Below are 19,422 nucleotides of genomic sequence, written 5' to 3' on the forward strand. Positions count from 1 at the left end.
TTTGCCTGTCCAGATAATCTGTTTGGACACTTGCTGGCAAATTGCTTTTGCAATTCTTCAAGCAGAGGAGCCTTGCAGTCTGTCGGAACATGAGACAGTGGAGTCAGGCTCCCAAGCATTCTTTTAAGTCTCAGAGGCCACAGTCTTCATGGGTTGCACTCGGGCCACCCCAAGAGGAGACGGTGCCTGAAATGCAGTGGAGGTGGTGGCCACCTTCCAATGACAGCTGTCACCTCTGCTCAGGGGCCCCTACCACTGACCTCCTTCTCCTCTGCTTCAGCCTGCAGGCAGAGGAAGCGAGGCAGTAGTGGCTGTGACTCTCTTGCCCACCTCCTCCTCCACAAAGCTCCTCAAGTTGGAAAAGGAGGAGGAGGAGGACGGAGGTGATGGCAGCAGCAATGGTCCGCTTCCTGATCAGAGAAGAGCATTGCTGCTGCTCCTCCTCCTTCCACTTGCTTCTGCACCTCCATCAGCGACACTGGAGGCAGGTCCTGCACCCATCTTCTCTTTCAGCCACTCAACATTTTGAAGTAGAGTGACAACGCAGGGCTGAAACATGGAAGCTGGACGGGGCAGACATGAGGCAATGCTTCTCCACTCTCTCTTGCTCCACCCTGCACTCTCTCAAAGCACAGAGGCAGGGTGAGGGAGGAGGGTGCCTGGGAGGCAAGTGAGTTGAAGTGGCCATGAAGGTGGCCGGTGGGCATAGGATTCTTCCTGTACCCCTTGACTACTCGAGGCAACCCCCCTCACCTCGCTTCATGATTAGACTGACTCTAGTTTCATAGCTGGAGTTGTTTTGATCCAGTCTGATTTTTTTTTTCATTAGGGCACAATTTACCTCTGGGCCAAGAAGTCCACAATGTGCATCTCGAAAGCCATCTGTGTACTTTGGTCTAAACCGTATTAGTGAACCTTCTGAAAGCCCCCCCCCATTCATTCACCCACACATGCAACATTACCTACAGCCTAGTCCTATTCTCCAATGGCCCAGAGTGTGCTGTGCCACCATCTCAGCCACAATCCCATCCTGTACCAGAGCCACAGGCTTGCTAACTGGCAAGCTGGGGACCGGGAAGCTGAGGTAGGGTAAATTAAGACTCCTTTCACTTACCTCCTCATAAGCTGCCGGGTCCCCAGTGGGATACCTCAGACCTACACCCTCAGCTGGCGTTTATCTGAAGAGCCTCTGGGGACAGGTCCAGGTCAGGAAGGGAGGATAGGATCTAAAATGTACAGCTGTTGCTGAGATCCACTCATCTTCCACCCTCTCTTGACCCCAGCCCAGCCCACTCCCTGCATCAATCAGCTCCGACCACCAATTTACTGGCTAAGATTCACATGCCAGATCTATAACGTCAATGTAATGTAGGACCGGGATGGAGCAGTGGTTGGGGAGTAGGATGTAAGACCTGGAAGACAGAAGTTCAAATCCAGCAGTACAAAAATGTGAAATTAGAAAAATAAATGAAAAATCAGGTTGGGATCACTCACGTGGGAGTGAAGGCCTATTACTGGAATCCTTGGGATTCACTTCTGAGCAAATACATATAGGATCAGAAAGGTAAATATGAGACATGCAGTTGTCTCACTGTCAGATATGACATTTACAACTCAGCATTACATGAAGAGGCAGGAGAAAGGTGGAAGGATGAATCCAACTCGAGAAATTGTTCAATACAGTTCTGTGTGGATCTGAAATGAAAGCACTCACATGTTTCTTTGTTTGTTTGTTTGTTTGTTTGTTTGTTTGTTTGTTTGTTTGTTTGTTTGTTTGTTTGACTGACTGACTGACTGACTGACTGACTGACTGACTGACTGAAGAATTTATATCTCACCTTTTCCATGCAGAAGCAAATGCCCAAGGCAGCTTATGAAGCTTTATAATAAATGTACAATGGATCACAACAAGAAGTAAAAAAACATCAAAACAGAGCTTGAGAACATTAATTTTAACATTAATATCAAAACATTAAAATCAGTAACAAAGTAAAACAAAGCAAAACCAACACAAAATGTTGAGCCATGGGGAGGGGGAACACGACAAATTGTTCCAGGGAATCAGTCTCACCACAGCACGATTGCAGAGGCTCAGAGGGCAAACATCCACCCATCAAGCAGATGCTCGATGGGACAGGTATGTTTTGAGCCGTGAGGGAGGGAGTAGTTCTTAATTCTACTTGAAGGGAATTCCATAATTGTGGCACCACTACAGGGAAGGCTCACCCCTGAGCTGCCTCCCTCTAACTTGGGACATCAGCTGCACTTGAAGGAGACCTCCCTCAGACGACCTAAGAGGACAGGCTGGAATGTATGGGAGAAGGTGGTCCCTCAGATAGCCTGGACCCCAATGGTGAAGGGCCTTAAATGTCAGTACCAGCATCTGGAATTGGGACTGGAAACAAATGGGCAGCCAGTGTAGCTGCTGAAGGGTCTCTGATCCAACACAGTCAAACCATCTTGCCCCTACAACCACATGGGCTGTCACATTCTGTAATAATTGCAGCTTTATCCTCAAGGGTAGCTTCATGTACAGCACATTACAGTAGTCCAGTCTTAAAGTCACTAAGGCATAGACCACTGTGTTAGGGTTCGATCAGCTTAAATATAGTAACAGTTGGGGCACCAGTCAAAGCTGGGCAAATGCACTCCTAAGCCAAGACTGCCACCTGGTTCTTCAGAGAGAGAATCCAGGAGCACTCCCAGACTGCACACTTGTTCTTGTAGGGTGAGTCAGTGTGGGTAGAGGACTCAGTATCTGCACCCAGACAGCATCCCAGGACTTCCATGGATGGCAAAGAGAGATAGAGTCGGGTGTCATTGGCATATTGGTGATACCCCACTCCAAAGCCCCAGATGATCTCCCCCAACTATTTCATGTAGATGTTAAAAAGCATGGGGGGATAAAATAGAAAGCTGCGGCACCCATTACTTTAAAGGCAAGGGCACCAAGTAGGTGTCCCCCAGCATCACCATCTGGGATCTGTCAGCCAAGGAGGAGGGCAACCACTGTATATTCAACCACATACATGCGCAGCCCCTTACCTGGATCCAAAAGGAGCATCAAATAAGGAAGAAATAAGAGAAGATAGTGGATCTTCATCGCAATCGAAAGACAACAGTGGATATTTGCTTGGGAACTGCTAATTCCAAGAGACAAGGCTTGACAAAATGGGCAGTGATTGTGAGCCTTTTATACCATGCTGGGGCCTGAAATACATGGAGCCACTGAAGCTTAGGAAATGTTTGTTTCCTTCTCGTAAGAGTTCAATAGGAGCTTCAGATAGGAGCTTCAAATAGGAACTTTAAGAGGAGGAAGTTCCTATCAAAGCCTCTCAGCCATGGCAGCCACATGGAAACAACATGAACAGAATCCAGAGGGGTGTGTGTGTGTGTGTATTTATGGTAAGGCCACACCTGTAGTATTGTGTCCCGTTCTGGTCACCACATCTCAAAAAGGACATAGTAGAAATGGAAAAGGTGCAAAAGAGAGCAACTGACAGCCTAATCCTATCCACACTTTCCTGCGAGTAAACCACATTGACTCTAATGGGACTTACTTCTGAGTAGACATGCATAGGATTGGGTTGTAAGATGATTACTGGGCTGGGACACCTTCCTTATGAGGAAAGGCTACAGCCTTATGAAGAGGCTCAGCCTAAAAAAGAGACGCCTGAGGGGGGACATGATTGAGACATACAAAATTATGCAGGGGATGGATAGACTGGATAGGGAGATGCTCTTTACACTCTCACATAACACCAGAACCAGGGGACATTCACTCAAATTGAGTGTTCGGAGAGTTAGAACAGACAAAAGAAAATATTTCTTTACTCAGCATGTGGTTGGTCTGTGGAACTCCTTGCCACAGGATGTGGTGATGGCATCTGGCCTAGATGCCTTTAAAAGGGGATTGGACAAGTTTCTGGAGGAAAAATCCATTACAGGTTACAAGCCATGATGTGTATGTGCAACCTCCTGATTTTAGAAATGGGTTATGTCAGAATGGCAGATGCAAGGAAGCGCACCAGGATGCAGGTCTCTTGTTGCCTTGTGTGCTCCCTGGGGCATTTGGTGGGCCACTGTGAGATGCAGGAAGCTGGACTAGATGGGTCTATGGCCTGATGCAGCAGGGCTGTTCTTATGTTCTTATGTTCTTATTCATTTCATAAACCTTTATTGGTATTAAAAACAGTTGAATACATAAGGTAGCTTGCCTTCATTTACACATCCCAAATAATGGTTCACGAGCGACCACGTTTTTTGATAACTGCCGCCAGGAAGTCCGCTACCATGTTTGTAATTGCTTCGGAGCTATCCTCAAGGAGGAAGCCCACACGGCCTTCGAAGGGGCCAATAAAGTTAGATAATATTGCTTCTAATCGGCGTTCACGAATATAATTATGAGCAGAGCAGTGACTCAAAATATGGGCGACCGTATCTGGTTCCAGGTGGCACAATTTGCAAATTCTACACCCATGTGGGATATTTTGAAACCTTCCAGAGAGGACTGAAGAAGGGAAAATATTAAATCTTGCAAGCATAAAGGCTCGCCTCTTGCCAGGATTCAGTAACTTTTGGAAATAATTAAAACCATGACCAAGAGAGGGAGTCAGGTCAAAATAACACGGGGAGCCGGTGGGGTTGAGGTTACGAATAAGTAACTGAGTTTCTTCCTCCCATAATTTAGTCCTTAAGATCAAATACCCTTGATTAAGGTCAGTGTCTGCTAGAGATTCCAAAGAAAGGCCCATATTTTGAAGTTTAACTTCAAAAAGTCTATGCCAGGTGGAAATGTAAGGGTCCTTTAAAAGGTCAGTAAGCAAGGAATCAGGGTGGATGTTAAGATGAAGATGTAGTCAAAATTTGAAGGCCAAGGACCATGCCATAGTCGAGGGAAGATGGATGCCCAACTCGAGGATCATCGTCGATAACCTAATCATATTAGGTACACCTAAAATACGTCTTAAGAAGGAGGCCATCACCTGATCAAGCTCCCAATTAACAGCTTCAATTCAGATCGGGGCCCCATATAATAACTGACTCACGATCTTGGCCTGGAGCATCTGCAGTACTGCAGGAACGTACTGATTACCACTATTATAGTGGAAGCGGGCAACTGCATTAAGATGGAGTACAGCTGATGCTTTTGCCAATTTCCTATGTAGGAGCCAGTTAAGTTGGTGGTGAAAAGTGATCCCCAAATATCTGAATGATCTCACTTGTTCAAAGGAGTTATTGCCAATGTTCCAGGGAACAAGTTTCCAAGACTTAGAGAAGACCAATATTTTAGTCTTCGCTGTATTAATTAACAGGTCATTGGATTTATAGTAGGAGTGGAATGCTATTAATAGCAGCCCAGTTCTAGAAATGGAGAGCAGAAAAGCATCATTCACATAAAGCAGAATAGGTAAGGGAACATAATTCAGAGTAGGGGCAAATTTTCCACAATGAGTCAGATGGGGGCACAGATCTGCCAGAAAAAGATTAAATAATAACGGGGCTAAAATATAGCTCTGGCACACCCCCTTAGTTACTGGTATCTTATCTGGAAGAGATCCACTTCCGTTAGTCCGTACCTGGCAATAATTAGAAGAATGAAGTTTACAAATTAAGAAAAGTAAACGAGGATCAATCCCCCAAGAAGCTAATTTGTTCCACAAAAGTTCCCTGTTAACTGAATCAAAAGCGCCCCGTAAATCAATAAAAGACAGATGAAGTTTGCCCTTGGAATAGATTGAATATTTCTCAGCTAAAAAGGATAGTAAAAGTGCATGATCTAAAGTGGACGAACCCGGGCGGAAGCTGATTTGTTCTCTACCAGGAAGGCGCTTTTCCTGGGCCCCATCTGTTAAACATTTTAACAGATGTCTAGCATAAAGTTTCCCAATCGAAGAGAGTAAACTAATCGGCCTGTAACTTCCCGGAATAGCAGGGTCACCTTTTTTAAATATAGGGACTAAGATCGAGGATAACCAGGAGTCAGGTAGAATCCCAAATTGGTCAATCAGCGTAAAGAGATTGGCCAAAGGCTCTGCCCAACAACTGGGGTTATTTATTAAAAATTTGCACAAAATACAGTCTGGCCCCAGGGCTTTCCCAGTCTTCAGAGTACTTATTAGTTCCGTAACTTCCTCCTTGGGAACCAGTAACCAAGGTGGAAGATCAAAAGGCAGATGTACAGCAATAGGGGCCAAATCGGGGGCGGTAAATATTTTTGAAAAGTGTGCCATCCACTCAGTGGGGGAAATTGGGAATGGATCACTTTGAAAGGGAATCAAATTAGAGCAGGAAACTAGGTGCCAAAAAGTTTTACTATTCTTGGAAAAAATAGCTTCAAGCAACATATGCCATCTGGACAAGGCAAAGTTATGTTTTTTCTTCTCCAGGAATTGTTGGCAGTTCTTTCTGGATGAGAAATAGAGGGCCGAAAGTTCAGGAGATGGATGGAGCTGGAATAGACAATTGTCGCACCCTATATTTCATAGTTACAAGACATGATGTGTATGTGCACCCTCCTGATTTTAGAAATGGGCTATGTCAGAATGCCAGATGCAAGGGAGGGCACCAGAATGAGGTCTCTCATTATCTGGTGTGCTCCCTGGGGCATTTGGTGGGCCACTGTGAGTACAGGAAGCTGGACTAGATGGGCCTATGGCCTAATCCAGCGGGGCTCTTCTTATGTTCTTATGAGCCTCATTGAATGACAGGCACAAATGAGACTACTTCTGAATAGAGCTGCAAAGGATTGGGTCATACTGATAAGCCTCTCAGCTGCTGCATGCGATCCTGCTTCCTCTTGCCACTTCTGTCCCTGCTCTCTCACACAGTTTGTCCCAACCCCTCCTGCCTTGTTTACAGATGGGATGGGGACATCAGAGGAGCATTTAAAGAGAACTGACACACACACACACACACACACACACACACACACCCCTGCAGCAACTCTTTTTTTTCTGCAGAGCCACAGCTGGTTTTTTAAAGGGAAACTATTCAAGTCTCTGTGAGTTGCAAAACTGCTCTGGGCAACTTGCTAGGGCTCATTTTTGAGTCGAGTCATGGGGGCAGAGACTCGTGACTTGACTCAAATCAAGATGCACTGGATTTGTCCATTCCTGGCCATCAGAATAGATAGGAAACTGCTTGCATGCCAACATTATGCAGGCTTATCTGTATATATCTGGGTAAGGCAGAGAAGTTGCAAAGCTTCCTCCCATTCTGAAGCATGAACCCTTTAACTCTTGCTTTGCATGGGGCAGTCAGAAAGGTCAGAATGAACCGGACTCCTGGTGTGGTGAGGGAAGCTTCACCTGTCATTCTTGCCTGAGACACAGTGCTTAATGGCACAGATCCTCTGGTATCTTCCTCTCCTGAGATGACTGTGCCAGGCAAGCAGTGTGCCTGCATAACATGCAGTTTCTTGATTGCCCTGGAGAGGGAGGAAGTTTTTCATTGCCATACTTTCCCCCAGTTCTCTTTTCAGCAGCTGAAAACTCTCCAGGTGAGACCAAAATACCGAACACTGCAGTCTTACTTCGGAATTGATCTAGGCCTAGTCAATGCTGGATAGGAGATTCTCTAGCAGTCATCTGTGTACAACACTTGAGTTCCCTGGAGGAAAGATGGATAGAATTTAATCCACAATTATACGTCCATAGATTTTCATGACCAGCAATAATCCAACAATTTAACATGTCTGTGTGTGAAGACCATGGTTGTATCAAATGATTAAAATCCATGTTATTAAAATGGTTTGAAAAGATCCAACTGTAACTTTATCAGAACTTTTCCAGGGAACGAGCCTAGATGGGACATACTGGTAATCCACAATTCCTTTCAACTAAGATCATATCTGCAGCATCATGTAAGAACATCAGGAGAGCCTTACTGGATCAGGCCAAGGGTCCACCCAGCCCAACTTTCTGTATCTCAACTGATGTCTCTCCCTTGCGACTGGCATTCAGAGATAGGCTACCTCCAAAATTCAGAGGTTGCACAGAGTTGACGTATCTTGGAACCTATGATGGACTTATCCCCTGTAAATATTTCTACCCTCTTTTAAAGGCATAGTTGCATCCAGTCATATTTCAGTTCCTTCTCTTACTGTTCTTATGTAGCAAGATCATGAGTACTGTACATTTGACCCATTCCTTTCAGAACACCATTTCACACTCCATTAAAACGCTCAGGTATTTCTAAATTTCCTTGCAGTGTTGTACAGTCAGCTCCATTATCTGCTTCATGATGCTTGGCTTGTGGAACACACAGTATTGTTCTTCTCAAAGGCCAGGCAGTTAAGACAGGGAGGGGGATGGAGGAATAGCTGGAGCTTTTGCATCAGGTAGGCAAGTCAACAAACCCCCTCTCTATGTCCCTGACCATAGTATTGCCAACTAAAAGAAGCCCCCAAGCACCCTTCTCCAGAGGAGTATCCTTTGTGTGACTAGATACGGTCCCGTCACCCAAAAGAAAGGTCCTCATCTCCATGGCTTCTGCAGCCTTCCTGTCCAGAATCAGTGGGGTGACCCAAGGGGAGGGCTTTGACATGATGACCTGCTTCGACCCCATGGCTCCCTCATAACAGTGAGACTTATGCACAGCGCTGCTCACAGGGTTTATTCTGGTCAGTATCTTGGCATTTGTGAGGGATCTTCATACGTCACAGGCCACTGTCCAGAGTTCACTTGTTGCAGCCTGGAATGGGTTAACCAAGCCTTGCATAACAGGCCTGAAGAAAGTTGGACCAGAAAGTAGCCATAAAGTCCTTGCTGTTCCTCTCTGTGTTCCAGTTTGCAGATATTTCGCCTGTCCTGTCTGCTTGTTGCTTATAGTTGGAACTGAAAGATGTACCCTGATGTATCCAGTTAAGAGATATTAAATATCCTGTCAATTCAGTAACAACATAGAGTATTAAACCAGAGTGTTTTGGAAACTGCTTCAACATTGCTCTGTCAGTAATGCTTGATGTATGTCACTGTGCCTTATAAGAAGCCTGCATTTGCGAACTGTACTTGGCACTGGTGTAGCTAGAGGGGGGCGGTGCACTAAGTTTTACAGGGAGCCTCCCTGCAGCATGCAAGTGGCTACTCTCCTCCCCTTTGTAGCCATGAGGGCAGGAGGAGGAGATGGAGGCAAATGGCTCCCAAGGGGAGGGGAGGAGCCACTTGCAAGCTGCAGGGAGGCTCCCTGCAAAACTAAGTGCGCCGCCCCCCTCTCTAGCTACGCCAGTGGTACTTGGGCTGATTTGGGTCACAGACCCCAGCCTCTTTTATTGCAATAAAGCCTTTACTCTCGAACTTCCTACTCTTTGACTAGGTGTGATTGATTTGGTTTGAAGCACAGCTGGAAAATGAAACCAATGATATACACTTTGCTCCCCTAAACCTTTTGGGATGCACAACACGCTTAAGAAGAATGTCGTCTATCTGTTATTCTAAGTGCCAATGAGGCACTTATTCTAAGTGACAATGATTTCTCCAAAACCTGATTAATATTAGTAATGACCTCTATCCAAAAACCTTGTATAATAACACAAGACCAAAACATATGTTGAAATGATGCATTATGCTCACCGCATCGCCAGCAATTTGATTCCTTGATAAATTCCTTATTGAACAGACTTTTCGGAGTCCAATAAACTCTAAAAATAATTTTTTGTTGAATTAAATGTAGCTTAAGGTCCATAGATATTTTAGCTGTATTTGCTATTGCAATCTTCCATTGCTCATCTATTGTATTTGCTATTGCAATCTTCCATTGCTCATCTAAAATGGGGTTTTCCAACTCTTCATTCCACATTGTGGACTATTAAGATTGTACTTGTTCAATGACATTAAATGTTTATATAACATTACTGTAGGCTCCATTTTCTTATTAGATTTAGTTAATGTTGCTAAAATTGAAGGTGTTTGAGATGCTGGTATTGCCGCTGGGCCAAACTTACTTACTAACAAATGCTGCAATTGCAAAAGTTGTCATTCTGCTGAGGGTGGTAATTTGTATTTACAATTTAATTTGTCAAAGGAGAAAAACTCCTGATCATCGTTGACAAGCTGATCCAGAGTAAGAATTCCTCTGTCGACCCAACTCTTCCAAAAAAAAGGCTTTCATTCAATTTTTAATTCAGGATTATCCCAAAGTGTAGCCCAAGCATGAGTGAATGGATCAAATCTGTATTTCCTGGCCATACTGGACCATAAATGTCTAAAGACTGTAGGTGGGGCTCCTTCGATCTTGACCCATGAAGAACCTAAGACTGTCCACCTAGTCAGAGGGGTTATATATGAGGTTTCTAATATAGCCCATGAAGGCTTGTCAAAATTTATAGAATGGTCCCAATAATTAGTGGACGAGAGAAGATATGCCTGATGGTATAAATCAAGATCTGGAAATCCAAATCCACCTTCAATATAGGGAAGCTGCATTCTCTTTAGTGAAATCTGTGGTTGAGAAGAACCCCAAATAAAGTTTCTAAATAATGCATTGAATTTGTGAATATATTTATGGGGTATATAAAAGGAGATTGCAAGTAACACGTACAAAATGCGTGGAATAATAATTCATTTTTATAGTATTTACTTTACCCCATAATGACAGATTCAAAGAGGCCAATCTGTCCAAATCAAGTGATATTTCATTTGTGAATTTGTTAATGTTTAGTGCTGTAATCTGTGTAATATCGCTAGGAATTTGTATACCTAAGTACTTAATAACATCCAGACACCATTGGAATCGCCACTCACTGTACATGCTACAAAGATTGTTATCACCATAATTTCAGACTTGGTACAGTTAATTGAATAGCCAGATAATTTTCCAAAGCCATTAATTACCTTCGTCAGTTCTGCTATGGAGGATTGTGGATTTGAAATAAGTAATAAGATGTCATCAGCACATAAGATAATCTTGAATTCTTTGAAATTATTTATAAAGCCACAAATATTTCTATCCTGCCTGATAGCACAATGCAAAAACTTCTAAATTGAATCTCAATGGCGAAAGTGGGCATCCCTGTCTTGTTCCCCTTTCTAAGAAAAAAACTTGGAGAAATATAACGATTAGTCACCACTCTTGATTTTGGACAAGAATATAAAATAGAAATCCACCTGATGAAATTTGAGGGGAGCCCTAATTTGTTCAATGCAGTAAAAATAAATTGCCATCATACCACATCAAAGGCCTTTTCCGCATCAAGGGACAAAATAACTGACAGATCGTGTTCCTTACTTTCAAAGGCAACTACTGTAGATCAGACACCAATCTTAAATTATCTGCACCTTGTCTACCATGAATAAATCCCACTTGGTCTACCTGGACCAATGCCTTGATAACCTTTTGGAGGCATGTGGCTAGAACATTAGTTAATATTTTTGCATCCACATTCATTAAAGGAATGGGTTGGTAGTTAGCACATTTAGAGTGGTCTTTGTTTGCTTTGGGAATTAATGTTATATAAGCATCATATATTGTAGGAGGGAGAGTCATTCTCTCAAACATTTCATTATACACCTGGTATAATTTAGGAAACAAAAATTCTGAAAAAGTTTTATACCATTCAATGCTAAACCCATCAGGTCCAGTGGCTTTGCCGTTTCTCATTTTGTGAATTGCACACTTAATTTCCTCCATTTCCACTGGGGCTGGCAAAATTTGTTGTTGAGAAATATCCAATGTAGTGAGGTCAAGTTTAGAGAAAAAAGTTTCCAGTTTTGTATCTTGTAGGTCTTCAGTTTTGCTATACAATCTAGAATAAAATCCATAAAATTGTGTATTAATATCACCAGATTTTGTTTATGATACGTTCTCTGCATCTTTAATAATAGATATGTGATTACTATGCTTTTTATTCCTAAGACGATGTGCATGTATTCTTCCAGTTCTTTCTCCCATCTCCCAATACTTTTGTTTAGTGTACATGAAAGCATGTTCTAATTTTACTGAGAGTAAGAGCCCAATCCTGTGGTCTGCGTCGCGCCTCCACGGTGCGGACCATAGTCGCAAATGTGCCTTAAGGCACATTTGCAGGGCTTATCGGCAGGCTCCCGCCGGAGGTGGCTTAGCTCTGGCTGGCGCAGAGCCACCGCCTGGGGGGCACCCGCGTTCCGCAGCTCGGCGGTGCCTGCGACCGTTGTGCTGCGGAACGGGGAATGGGGGCATTCCCAGGGGCTTGGGGGAGGTGTTCTTGGGAGGGGGAAGGCGTGGTTCCTGGCGCGGGGGGGAGGCGGGTCTGTAGAGCTGAGCTCCGCAGGATCCAGGGTGCTCAGGCAGGGCAACTCAACCTACATGAGCGCCTTCACTTTAGTGGACACCATTCGCCCCTAAAGTGAGTAGTCCCATTGCAGGACTGCTTCCCTTACTCGGAGAAAGGGGACGAATGTCCCCTTCTCTCGAGGAGCCTCCTGCGGTAGCACAGGAGGCTCTGGATCTGGCGAGAGCCCTTTGTGCAGCCACCGGGTCCCACAGCTCTGGGCAGCTCAGGATTGGGCTGCCAATCTTCTAATACATATTTCTTTTTTTGCATCTGATGAAATGTTGATGCAGTAGGGAATACTGCCATCACTCTAAGTAAATGCTTCAACTAATTCTTGAGACTTTCCTCCCTTACCTTTCTCTGTTTTTTCTTGTATGCTGCATAGGCTATAACCTTTCCCCTCATTACAGATTTAGCAGCTTCCCATTCAATAATTCTGGAAGTTGTAGAGCCTTCATTAATGACATAGTATTCTGTTAATTCCTTGATCATTTGTTTTTTAAAATCTTCATCATTCAGAAGTGACACATTCAATCGCCACACCTGCTGAGGTTTAACCTCATCTAATAATTGGAGACTCAATGAAACAGGTGCGTGATCAGAGATAGAGTTCACGTCAATTTCACAGGTAGATACCTTAGGCACAAGGGGAGCCGATATAAGAAAATAGTCCAATGGGAACAATTATGATGAGTTGCAGAGACAAAGGTAAATTCCCTTTCGTTTGGATGCAATAAGCACCATGGATCTACTAGACCAAACTCTGCCATATATGTTGTATTTGTCTCTCTAACTATAGTTCGTGTTCCGCATGGGGGGTTCGTTCTGTCCATTTTCAAATTCAAAGTTTGATTTAAATCTCCAGCAATAATCAGATAGTCACAAGATATATTCAATAAATGGCTGAAACATTGATGTAATGTAGATGGAGAGTCTATGTTCAGTCCATAATAATTAACCATTGCATAAGTATTGGCAACCTTCAGTCTCGAAAGACTATGGTATCGCGCTCTGAAAGGTGGTTCTGGCACAGCGTCTAGTGTGGCTGAAAAGGCCAATCCGGGAGTGACAATCCCTTCCACACCGGGAGCAAGTGCAGTCTGTCCCTGGTCTGTCTCCCTGGCTATGGGCCTTCCTTCTTTGCCTCTTAGCCTCAGACTGTTGGCAAAGTGTCTCTTCAAACTGGGAAAGGCCATGCTGCACAGCCTGCCTCCAAGCGGGCCGCTCAGAGGCCAGGGTTTCCCACTTGTTGAGGTCCATCCCTAAGGCCTTCAGATCCCTCTTGCAGATGTCCTTGTATCGCAGCTGTGGTCTACCTGTAGGGCGCTTTCCTTGCACGAGTTCTCCATAGAGGAGATCCTTTGGGATCCGGCCATCATCCATTCTCACGACATGACCAAGCCAACGCAGGCGTCTCTGTTTCAGCAGTGAATACATGCTAGGGATTCCAGCACGTTCCAGGACTGTGTTGTTTGGAACTTTGTCCTGCCAGGTGATGCCGAGGATGCGTCGGAGGCAGCGCATATGGAAAGCGCTAAGTTTCCTCTCCTGTTGTGAGCGAAGAGTCCATGACTCGCTGCAGTACAGAAGTGTACTCAGGACGCAAGCTCTGTAGACCTGGATCTTGGTTTGTTCCGTCAGCTTCTTGTTGGACCAGACTCTCTTTGTGAGTCTGGAAAACGTGGTAGCTGCTTTACCGATGCGCTTGTTTAGCTCGGTATCGAGAGAATGAGTGTCGGAGATCGTTGAGCCAAGGTACACAAAGTCATGGACAACCTCCAGTTCATGCTCAGAAATTGTAATGCAGGGAGGTGAGTCCACATCCTGAACCATGACCTGTGTTTTCTTCAGGCTGATTGTCAGTCCAAAATCTTGGCAGGCCTTGCTAAAACGATCCATGAGCTGCTGGAGATCTTTGGCAGAGTGGGTAGTGACAGCTGCATCGTCGGCAAAGAGGAAGTCACGCAGACATTTCAGCTGGACTTTGGATTTTGCTCTCAGTCTGGAGAGGTTGAAGAGCTTTCCGTCTGATCTGGTCCGGAGATAGATGCCTTCTGTTGCAGTTCCAAAGGCCTGCTTCAGCAGGACAGCGAAGAAAATCCCAAACAAGGTTGGTGCAAGAACACAGCCCTGCTTCACTCCGCTTCGGATGTCAAAAGGGTCTGATGTGGAGCCATCGAAGACAACAGTGCCCTTCATGTCCTTGTGGAAAGATCTGATGATGCTGAGGAGCCTGGGTGGACATCCAATCTTGGGGAGAATCTTGAAGAGGCCGTCTCTGCTGACCAGGTCGAAAGCCTTTGTGAGATCTATGAAGGCTATAAAGAGTGGCTGTCATTGTTCCCTGCATTTCTCCTGCAGTTGTCTAAGGGAGAATACCATATCAGTGGTGGACCTGTTGGCTCGGAATCCACACTGCGATTCTGGATAGACGCTCTCTGCAAGTACCTGGAGCCTCTTCAGTACAACTCGGGCAAACAGCTTTCCTACAACGCTAAGGAGAGAGATGCCGCGGTAGTTGTTGCAGTCACCCCTGTCACCTTTGTTCTTGTACAGCGTGATGATGTTTGCATCCCTCATGTCTTGAGGTACTCCACCTTCTCTCCAGCAGAGACAGAGGATTTCATGCAGCTCAGTGACGATGATCTCTTTGCAGCATTTTAGGACTTCAGCAGGGATGCTGTCTTTTCCAGGTGCCTTGCCAAAGGCAAGGGAGTCCAGGGCCACGTGAAGTTCTTCTAGGGTTGGTTCACTGTCAAGCTCTTCCAGCACAGGCAGGCACTCAATGTTGTTCAGTGCTTCTTCGGTGACTACATTTTCTCTGGAATATAGCTCAGAGTAGTGCTGTACCCAGCGTTCCATCTGCTGCGCCCGATCCTGGATGACCTCGCCTGTGGCAGACTTCAGAGGGGCAATTTTCCTCTGTGTTGGACCTAGGGCCTGCTTGATACCGTCATACATCCCCTTGATGTTGCCCGTGTCAGCTGCTATCTGTATCTCGGAACAGAGCTGGAGCCAGTAGTCGTTAGCACATCTCCTGGCAGTCTGTTGGACTTTGCTGCGAGCAGTTCGGAGGACCTGCAGGTTGCGCTCACTGGGACAGGCCTTGTATGCTGCTTGAGCTCTCCTCTTTTCCTCAATGACTGGTGTCAACTCCTCAGAGTGGGCTTCAAACCAGTCTGCTGCCTTGTTGGTCTTCTTGCCGAATATGGACAAGGCGGTGTTGTAAACGGTATTCTTGAAATGTTCCCATCTGTTGGATGCGTTTGCGTCGGCCAGGCCTGGAAGAGATTCCTCAAGCGCTTGTGCAAATTCCTCCACTTTTCTCTGATCCCGGGTCTTGCTGGTATCAATGCGAGGTCTTCCTTCCTTTTTCGTGTGATACAGTCGCTTTGTTTGCAGTTTCACTCTGCTGCACACCAGGGAGTGGTCAGTGTCGCAGGCAGCACCATGATAACTGCGTGTGATCTTGATGCTGGGAAGGCTGGAGCGTTTGGTGAGAATCAGGTCGAGTTGGTGCCAGTGCTTTGATCTTGGATGTCTCCAAGAGACTCTATGTTGGGGCTTTGTGTTGAAGAACGTGTTGCTGACACAGAGACCGTGATGACAGCAAAACTCTAGCAGGCGTTGGCCATTTTCGTTCATCCTCCCAGTGCCAAACTGACCTAAGCAAGTGGGCCATGAACTGTTATCAGCACCAACTCTAGCATTGAAATCGCCGAGGATGAACAACGGCTCTTTTACAGGGATTTTCTTGACAGTGGTGGCCAGGTCATCATAGAATTTGTCTTTGGCTTCTGCTGGAGACGACAGAGTCGGTGCATAAGCACTGATGAGAGTGATAGGTCCTGCTGATGACTGGAGCTGCAGGGACAAAATTCTTTCACTTCCCACAGTAGGTGGGATGATGGATTTCAGCAGGGTATTTCTGACCGCAAAGCCAACGCCATGTTCCCTGGTTTCGTTTGGTGGTTTTCCCTGCCAGAAAAATGAGAAATTTCTCTCCTTGACAGATCCGGAATCTGGCAGCCTAGTCTCTTGAAGGGCGACGATGTCCATCTGCAGTCTGCTCAGCTCCATGTCGATGACAGCTGTTTTGCGTGCGTCGTCTATTTCTTGCAGGTCATCAGAGAAGCCAGGTGTCATTGTCCTAACGTTCCAGGTGCCCAGCTTTAGGGCAGTAGTTTTCTGTTTTCTGTTGCATGGTGCAGAGTTGTCGATTCGCTTGTCGGTTTTCACCCTAAACCCCACGCACCCCATGAGGTTAACGGACCGTGGCGAGGCAACACCTTACTGGCTGGGGACTGCCCAGCTTAAGGCGGGCGGTAGCTGCCCAATGAGATGCAATGATCTCTCCCACCGTCGGAAGCAGCCCCTGGCGTCATGCTCTACGCCAATCGAGCAAAGACTTATAACCGGTAAACTGCTGCTTCCCGTGTTGTGCCGACGCCGTATGGCGAAGTTGGAGTGTCCTCTCCAGTGTGCGAAGCCTGGGTAAAGAAGGTATGGAGGATAGGCTGTTACCCATGCAGCAAATCCCCCCTCTCCACGTCGCTGGAATAGTCCAATGGAAAGGCAGAAGCCAATACGGTTGGTTCCAGCGGCGTCGCAGGAGTTGCCAGAACGTGACTGTGTTCAGCCATGAACTGCCTAAGGGACTCCGGCTCCTGATTTTGCCTCGAGGTTGACTCCTGAAGCCTTTTCCAGAACTGGATGTAGCCACAAGGCAGTGGAGATTTGAGGTCAGAGTTTCCTTCTCTTAGATGAGCTGCCTTCCTAGGCTGACGAGTCCCATCTACCCGGTGGCTGTTTAGTCGCCTCTTACGACAAGTACAGCCAAACTGAGGGCCTATTCTTAGCCCCCAGCCCCCAGGGTACATAAGTAGTACCTAAATAATTGCATAAGTAGTACCTAAATAATTAATCACTAGTATAATAAAGTATAAGTAGTATAAGTATAAGTATAAGTATAAGTATAAAGTATAAGTAGTAATAAAGTACTAGTATAATAAAGCATAAGTAGTACCTAAATAATTAATCACTAGTATAATAAAACAACCATTTTCATCTGAAATAAATTGAAGTTCCTGAGAAGAAAGTTACTTATGTATCAAAATTGTGACACCCCCCCCCGGCTGCTCTACCATCTGCATCTGTTACATAGACCTCTCCCACCCATTGTTTATATAAATTTTCCTTATCAGCCACAGTAAGACGCGTTTCTTGAAGGAAAGCCAAATCAACTCTCAATTATTTCAATTTGTAAAGCACTTTTTGGTACTTACTGACATCTCTGAGCCCTCTAACAATCCAAGTATATGTGCTAAACATTGCAAAATAATAACATATAGTATTAGGAAGAACAATGAAATAACTAGGAAGAAGTAATGCTGCATACCATACCTATAAACCCAATAAGCATAAAACATATGGGAGTTTCCAAAGCTCATCATATTCAAAGATATGCATTCAAAAGACAACCTGTGTATCCATGTCTTATAAATTACAGAAATAATTATAAGCATACAGAAGACATTAATTATGAGCATCATTAATGACATTGTAATACAATAAACCTCATTTAAACAGTATTTAATATTCTTTAAGTATACGCACATAGCTCTACAAAGCCAGTTCACCCAACAGAAAAAAAAAAAATAAGGAGTTGATAGACTCTCCAAGTAGAGAAGAAGAAAAAAGAGGGGAAAAATAGGAGCTCATAAGGTGGATGTGAAAATGGAAAGAAAGAAAGAAAGAAAGAAAGAAAGAAAGAAAGAAAGAAAGAAAGAAAGAAAGAAAGAAAGAAAGAAAGAAAGAAAGAACAAGGAGAGGGGAAAGGATGGCGTCCTGTTACAACCACCAACATGACAGGCTCCTCTTAAGTCAAATTTTATGACTAAGTATTAGAAGAAGTTTGCTTATCATAGTCTACAAATTAAATCCAAGCAAGTTAACAGTGTGCTGATAAGGCTGGCTATACGCCCAGAGGAGTGGAGATAAATATGAACCCTCTTGCAGCTGGTTAACTCAATAATTACTGGAACTTATTCAAGGCTAATGGTGGTTAACAAAGCACAATTAAGAAAATATCTCTCTACATAAATGGAAGAAAAACAACACCACAATATTGGATAGTGCAATTAATCTCAATAATAAAATACTGAACTGCCTGAATTTTCTAAACTTTTCCTACATTAAACTGTCAACCACACCAACCACAGGGTTGATCAAAGTATTAACAAGGTTATTACATTTCTATTTAGCTTGTTGCTTCAAGGATCCCAAAAGGGCTTCTGTTGCTTCAGGTGAATAAAAATGTTTATCAGTGTGGATACAGAAAATAGCAGGTGTTCTTAAAAAATAACTCAGTCCCATCTCTTTAGCAACATTTTTTACTTTGTTGAATTGAGCCTTTTGTTTCATAATTTCTCTAGGAAAGTCAGGATAAATCCATATTCGTGTCTTCTCTGTCCCTCCATATAATTCCTTCTTTTCCTGGGCCAAATGTAACAGGAGGTTTCTCACATTTACACTTAGGAATTGTATCATCCAAAACCGTGGATAGGTTGATTCAACTTGTGGATCTAATTGCCAGACGTGAGGGAAGCAGTGCTGGATTATCTCCTGAGGCAGATGACACAGAGTTCTCAGTTTCCTAGTCCATGCTTATCTCGGTAAGCTTCAAATAACTATAAATAACTGTATCTAAATTACCAACTAATTGGTCTTCCTGAATTATCAAGGTAGCAACTATCCTTTAAAGCGAGAGAAAGAGGTCAAACTTGCCTGATAAACAGCCCAAGCGATGATATTTTGACGGAGCACGGCAATCGGGCAGTGCCTAGGTCGCCATCTTAACTCGTCCTCCTTGACTGCACAGAAGTTTTAGCAGGCCATGGCCTGCTTGCTTGCTGCACTGCCGCCTCTCAGATGGATGGATGGTGGCAACAGCAGCAGTCCTCTGTTTGGCAGCAATACTGCCTGGAGGCATGACACTTTCATGTCCCTGCAAGTCTCACTGTGGTTCCTTTCTGCCTGTCTCTGTACCTCCAGGACAACAACCAAGGCTTCAAGGGAGCAAACCTTTCCCTGAGAGCCTGGAGCTCTTTGCATTGAGGACACAGCCATGCTCAAGAGGCATCCAGGCATCCCACATTATCCATGGGGGTTCT

Source organism: Tiliqua scincoides, chromosome 1 (assembly GCF_035046505.1).
Source record: "Tiliqua scincoides isolate rTilSci1 chromosome 1, rTilSci1.hap2, whole genome shotgun sequence".
Lineage (NCBI taxonomy): Eukaryota > Metazoa > Chordata > Lepidosauria > Squamata > Scincidae > Tiliqua > Tiliqua scincoides.